This window comes from Myotis brandtii, unplaced genomic scaffold (genome assembly GCF_000412655.1).
Source record: "Myotis brandtii unplaced genomic scaffold, ASM41265v1 scaffold305, whole genome shotgun sequence".
In the NCBI taxonomy this organism is placed as follows: domain Eukaryota; kingdom Metazoa; phylum Chordata; class Mammalia; order Chiroptera; family Vespertilionidae; genus Myotis; species Myotis brandtii.
In genome coordinates, this window is record NW_005361652.1 from 1,568,347 (window position 1) to 1,575,252 (window position 6,906).

A 6,906-nucleotide genomic window follows, 5' to 3' on the forward strand; every position below is an offset into this window, starting at 1 on the left:
TAGTAAATGTAAATAATGGTGGATAAAGCTGAAAGCTCTAGAGCCAGATTGCCTGGGTTCAAATCCTTACTCTGCCACAATTAGTTATGTGACCTCTAATAAGTATATATGGTCTCGACATTCTTTTCAAAAGAGGACATACAGAAGGCCGAGAGACATATGAAAACATGCTCAAAGTCACTAATCATCCGAGAGTTGTAAATCCAAACAACAATGCGGTACCATCTCACACCTGTCAGAATGGCTATCAACAAATCAACAAAGGACAAGTGCTGGCAAGGTTGTGGAGAAAAAGGAACGCTTGTGCACTGCTGGTGGGAATGCAGACTGATGCAGCCACTCTGGAGAACAGTATGGAGTTTCCTCAAAAATTTAAAAATGGAACTGCCATTTGACCCAGTGATCCCACTTCTAGGAATATATCCCACAAAATCAGAAACACCAATCAGGAAGTATATATGCACCCCTATGTTCATAGCAGCACAATTTACCATAGCTAAGATTTGGAAACAGCCTAAGTGCCCATCAGCAGGTGAGTGGATTAGAAAACTGTGGTACATCTACAGAATGAAATACTACACTGCTGTAAAAAAGAAGGAACTTTTACCATTTGCAACAGTGTGGATGGACCTGGAGAGCATTATGCTAAGCGAAATAAGTCAGTCGAAGAAAGATATCACATGATCTCACTTATTTGTGGAATGTAATGAACAACATAAACTGATGAACAAAAATAGATCCAGAGGCAGAGAAGCATTGAACAGACAGTCAAACCTCATAGGGAAGGCAGGGGAGGGTGTGTGTGTGTGTGTTAAGAGATCAACCAAAGGACTTGTATGCATGCATATAAGCATAACCAGTGGACAGGGACCTGGGAGGTGGGAGTGGCTGAGGAGGGGTTGATGGGGGAAAAAGGAGACATATATGATATTTTAAACAATAAAAATAAAATAAAAGTAAAATACAAAATGGGGAAATAATAATAACCATCTCATATGTTTGTTATTAAAATGAAATGAATTAACATGTATAACACAAGTAGAACAATGCTCAACCAATAATACTACATAAAAATTACCTGTTAATTTAATTCTCACAAAATATCTTGTGGTAGCAATCATTTCCCCATTTTGAGGTTCACATAGTAGGGAGTCAGTATTTGAGCCCATATCTACATAGTTGTAAAGGAATTGGGGGCAGGTTTTAATATGACCTCACATTAACAAACAGGTTTGGAATCCATGGGTTTTAAAATTTGAGAAGACTTTAAGGTGGTGGAGGCTGTCACAGGTAGTTGGGCAATGGTAGCTGTATTAAAAAAGGTTAATGCCTGTAGTAGAAAAGGATTATGTTTATTCAATATTAGTCAAGAAAGTAAAAGTAGTAGTGATGGTTAGAGTTATAACCCACCCAGAAAGTGATTTTTTTAAAAATAAGCATGCTTCAACAATGGAAAAGGCTGGTTTTGAAGGATGTAATTTACTTGTCACTGAACACATTCAAAGAAAGACCAAGTGGCCACTTGTCATAGGTGTTATAGAAAGGATCACTTCATTGGGAGAGAAGCTGAACAAGATCAACACAATAGTTCTATGCACATTCAGATTCTATAATTGAAATATAATAAAAGAAACATAACAACACGTCCCATTTACTTCAGAACCAAAATGTCAGCAGACAGAAAAATCCCTGCTGAGAAACATGTTCCTGCTGTTCTAACTAGTGTCTGACAGCTACTGTGTATTTAGCTGTACATTTGTTCACAGAACATCATGCTAGCTAAACTGGTATTTTGAAAATCCTAAGCAGTCTATATGTTCTGTCATTATTATTGCTGTTATAATTATTACTTTTAATTCAGTTCATAAAACTGACATTATTTAATGTGTAATAATTATTAAATATGTATGACTACATATTTAAAATGTGTATAAGCTCCTAAGTGAAGGACTTGGAATGAATTAAATGAAATCTTCCAATCTGGAGCACACTCAAAGATTATATATATGATATGTCTCAAAATCTTTTCCTTGATAGCTAAAAAAATCCCAAAAGAAAACAGTGGCAGGCTAGGAGAAACTACATGTATACCATTATGTTGAGGGATTTTTGACCCAATCAAATAAGTCTCCCTGTCTTTAAAACATCTCCTGATCTTTCCAAAATGGCTAAGATAATAATCTTGAATTCCATTGTTTAAAAACACTGTCCTCACAAGCCAAGGGTATGGGTTCAATCCCATGTTGTTTAGTGATACTCATTCTGTTTCATGGTTCCAAACAATTTAGATTAAGAAGCAAAATCAGATTAATATTTGTACCATTGTTTATTTAAAGATGATAGCTTCAGAAAATGTTGGAACAGATGCTTTTCAAACACCCATATCTTGTTGATTTCATTATCATTGCTGTTAATCCTCTCCCAAGGATATTTTTTCCATTGATTTTTAGAGAGAGTGGAAGGGAGAGAGGGAAGGAGGGTTGGGGGTGAGATAGAGATAGAGAGACAGAAGAGAGACATCAGTGTGAGAGAGACACATCAATTGGTTGCCTCCCACATGCACCTTGACCAGGGCCAAGGATCGAACCTGCAACCCAGGTACATGTCCTTGACTGGGAATCAAACCTATGACCCTTTAGTGCATGGGCTGATGATCTAACCACTTAGAGACACCAGCCAGGGCATCATTTTGATTTTTAATAATCATCTTCAGTTTCTTATTTCTAATAAAATGTATTTTTAATAGTCATCGTTTTTTTAATTCATCATCTTAGACTCAATGACTTAACAGCAGTGGGTTCAGGCTGGCCAGGTCCAGGGCTCTGTGGGCCTTGGTGGCAGGCCCAGCTACAACAAACACATGAAAATGGGTGGAGGGCAGGGGGAGGAGAATTAACAGATTTGGTCTTGAATTTGGGAAGTTGGGTGGAAAAGTGATGATCCTTGGGGCTTGGGATGAGGACCAGCAGGAAGAAAGCTCTCTGATGGGGGCCTGGGCAGGCCCAACTGGATGGGCTGGTACCCTTGGGGATGATCTGAGAGGGAAGAAAAATGAGGCTCCCTCCCCTGAGGACAAGACACTTGGCTCAGTCTCCTCCTGCCCCACACCATCTATGGAAGAGATGGGGCCCACATCCCCTCGCTCATCTCACTGGCTCAGAGGCTGTTCCAGGTTGAGCCTCTGAAAGAAGCTTTTGCCCAACTCTTATGTGCTGATCATAATGGCACAGGAAGGGGCAGCCTTGATGATCCTTGGGAGGAAGCCTGTGAAGAGTCCCCTGGTGCCGGATTCAGCCAGGATCCTCCACAGCAGCAGCCAGGTAGAGTCTGCGTGCACGGGTGACACGCTCACAGCCTCCACCGTTCCCAGCGCAACCTGGCATTGAGTCTTCACCGCATCGAAAGTTAGAGTCAGGATAACAGCCACCATCCCTGAGATGCCACCAGCCACAAAGCTGATGCCCACTGATGTCTGGTCCTTTGTCCTGCGCCCACTCAGCCAGCTCTTTACCAGTTCATAGTTGAACCAGTGCAGGGCTGAACAGGCACATCCCAAAGAGCAGTGGGGCCCCAGCCGAGCCACAGTGAGTGCCAGCCGCCCTGAGCTACAGAGGTTCAGATACAGGCACCCAACTCCCGGTATGACACATGCTGTACCAGCTCTAGGGGGCTTATTACACTCATGGTGACCAAGCGGGCCAGTGCACCAGCCACCATGGGTGCATAGAAGTCAGAGGTCAGGGCTCAACCACACAGGAAGACCTTGAGTTGGTCATAGGCCGTGAAGTACATGGCGGTTGCTGGCACAGTCATCACCAGGGTGGCTGTGAGACCACTCCACAGGATCCTGGTGCCCTTGTGTCTCACAATCTTCACAAAGACATTCATAGTGCCAGTGAAGCGAGTGGGGTCCTGAAACCAGGTGACACAGTGGGCACCATGTGTGCACAGGTACAGGGGTTCCAGGACACCATTGCAGTAGAAGAAGCACTTCCCTGCGGGTTGGAGAGAGGAGGGCAATTTGGTATAAGAGAGGCTCCAGAGTCTGGAGGGAGGTATCAGCTCGCTGGTCACTGAAGGGTGTTGAGACTGCAGGCAGACCACCACATCCAGGGGCGTCATGAAGATGGAGGTGACCACAGCTCTGGCACCTGAGGCCACCATCTGTTGGATTGGGGCTGATGCCCCCAGGGTCCTGGTCAGGCATCTTGTAGCTTCAATCTGGCTTTAGGATGGTACTTGCATGCATAGCGCGGAGCGTGAGGTCTGGCGGGCCCATGGCGGGTCAGCGACCAGTGTGGGTCCTCGTGAGTTCACCTTGCTCCAAGGCCCAGGAGCAATAGTCATCACTTTTAATGCTACATGTTCAGTTGGTTTGACATTTGGATAGTTATGTTCCCTTTGGGAGGAAATATTTTCCCTTCTACTTACCTATGTCACAGGTGATGAAAGGCAGTATAACATAGTAATTAAGATTATGAGCTCTGGAAACAGACAAAAATATATTTGAAATTCCACTTTGCCATTTAATAACCGTAAGATTTTGGCCACATTAGTTACATATCTAAGTTTAGGTTTCATCATCTGCAAAATGAGGCTAATAAATAGGGGTGTTTTTTTTTTTTTGAGAATGAGATAAGATATGTAAAGTGTTTTAGCAGTGGACCTGGGCACACTAGGTACTCTATTAATGGCTGCTATTACTGTTATTATAATGCACTGCATGTGGAGGCTAAAGAGCCAGGAGACCTCCTCCATCATTCACTAAATATGTAATCTGGCCCAAATTGCTACACTTCTTTGAACTTCAGTTGCTCATTGTAACATCAGGATGATAGGAATGCTCACCTAGATATGTTGTGAGGATTAAATAATATGATAAATGTACATCACTCACCACATAGGAGGAGCTCTATAATTATTAGTTTAAAGAATACAACAGCAAAACCAAAAATATCTTCATTTTAATGAGGCCTCTTTCTAAATAGTCTGGTTACTGAATTTAACTCATATGGGTGGTTAAGTGCTATCTTTCTGCATTGATATTAACTGTGAGATCAACAAACACTTTTCTCCATACCTAAGTGATGTAGAGACTTAGGTTCCCATATCCTAGGGATACAATCTAATTTAGTTTTGCAGATAATTCCTAAATCTGTATTTCTTGCCCTGACTTCTCCTCTCAGTTCCAAATTCATGTACAGTTTTTACCTATCTCCTTTACATCTCCACCTGGAAGTCTACTGGGTATCTCAAAATTAATATGACTTTAAAAATAAACCTTTACCACATATATAGCCGAAAATCTATGGCATATCTTTCACTCTATTCTTCCTCTCACTCTTGGATCTTTTTGATTCTACATTAAAGCATATCCTCAATATACCTATCTCAACTGTTACAACTCTTGGCCAAGCCTCCTTCATCTCTCAGCTGGACAACTACTAAAGCATATTAATTGGTCTTCCCACTTCTATGTTGGAACTTCATATATTTGCATGAATCAATTATTAAATGTGGTCCTCCTTGGAAGAGCATGAGGCAGTTCTGTGCAGATGAGGCAGTGCCTGGATGGGTTAAAAGCTGAAGACTGCTAACACACTTTCAGTAGTTGGGGCAACAAAGTGCCTTGTTGAAGGGAAATCTGAACAGTGCGATCTCATGTGCATCACAACTGATATCCTAATTGAAACCCCTTTTCTGTATGGTTCCAGACTTAAATGGGTAATTCTCTGATATTCCCTTAGCATTGTAGAACATTAAAATTTTATGCCTGAATTTGAATTTTCTCAATGGCTCTATAGCTAGGCATTCCCATCCCAATTTTTTCACATAAGCAAACATGATCAGAGAGGTGGTAACTCAAGGTCATGCAGGTAATAACTAGTGAAAAGGAGGCTTAAATTATTACTTTGATTCTAAACTCCGGCATTCTTTCTACCATGCTTCACTGCCTCCCTAACCAGAGAGTTTATTGAGCAGAAAATTCCATTTCCTATCATGCTTCTCAGCTGAGGCCTCTCATAGTCTTTTTTCTCTATTTGTTCTTTCTGCATAGGTGAATGTGTGTATGTGTATGTGCATGTGTGTTTATTTTTATTACAATAAGTGTGGGTAAAACTGATACATATATTAATAAAAAGCAAAGGCAATCTTTAAAGTAATCAGGTTAAGGCCTTCTTGGAAAGACTTGTCTGATCAATAGTACTTTTGACTGGTTTCTAAAAAAAATCAGTTGTTCTTTATGAAAATTATTTAATGATAGTGCTCTAAGTAGGTGTTTATACATGAGGAAGTAGTTGAGACTGCATCTAATCCCTATCAACTAATCCATTAAAGACATTTTAAGATGGCTTTGTATGTTAAGTACATGCTGAAGACAAAGTTCCACATCCAGCAAACCCATATGTATTATTCACATTCAGAAGGAATGATTGGTAAGTAAGCTTCAAAGAACTTCTTTAGTGCCAAAGCCCAAAGTCTTGCCAGCTGATTTTAGAAAGAGGTCAAACCTTGTTAATTAGTCAGCCTGTCAGAAGAATCATGTAAAGTTGCAGGTAATAGCTCATTAGCAAGAAATAGGTATTTTTAATTATGACAAGGTCAATAAAGTGATATCTTTCCGGATTTGAGAGAATATTAAAGATAAGGAAAATGTCTTAGAGTAGAATGAGATCCAAAATCAAATATAGGAAACCATGTATGAAAAACAGAGCCTGATTGTCTCATATGTTTTTGATTCTCTGGAGGCCCAAAGAAGCAAGTCCTCAGAATTAAAACATATATGAAAAACAGAGCCTGATTGTCTCATATAAGTTTTTGATTCGCTAGGGGCCCAAAGAAGCAAGTCCTCAGAATTGCGTAGCTGCTTAAGAGAGAGGGAGAGAGAGAGAGAGAGAGAGAGAG

General features: G+C 40.8%; 1 protein-coding gene and 1 pseudogene across 1 annotated transcript in view; both read right to left on the reverse strand.

Annotated features, from left to right (window-relative positions):
* IL1RAPL2 (interleukin 1 receptor accessory protein-like 2) overlaps window positions 1–6,906 on the reverse strand; it is a 1,356,387-nt gene that overhangs the window by 158,846 nt on the left and 1,190,635 nt on the right. The window lies entirely within an intron of this gene.
* On the reverse strand, window positions 3,149–4,207 carry LOC102255091 (annotated as a pseudogene).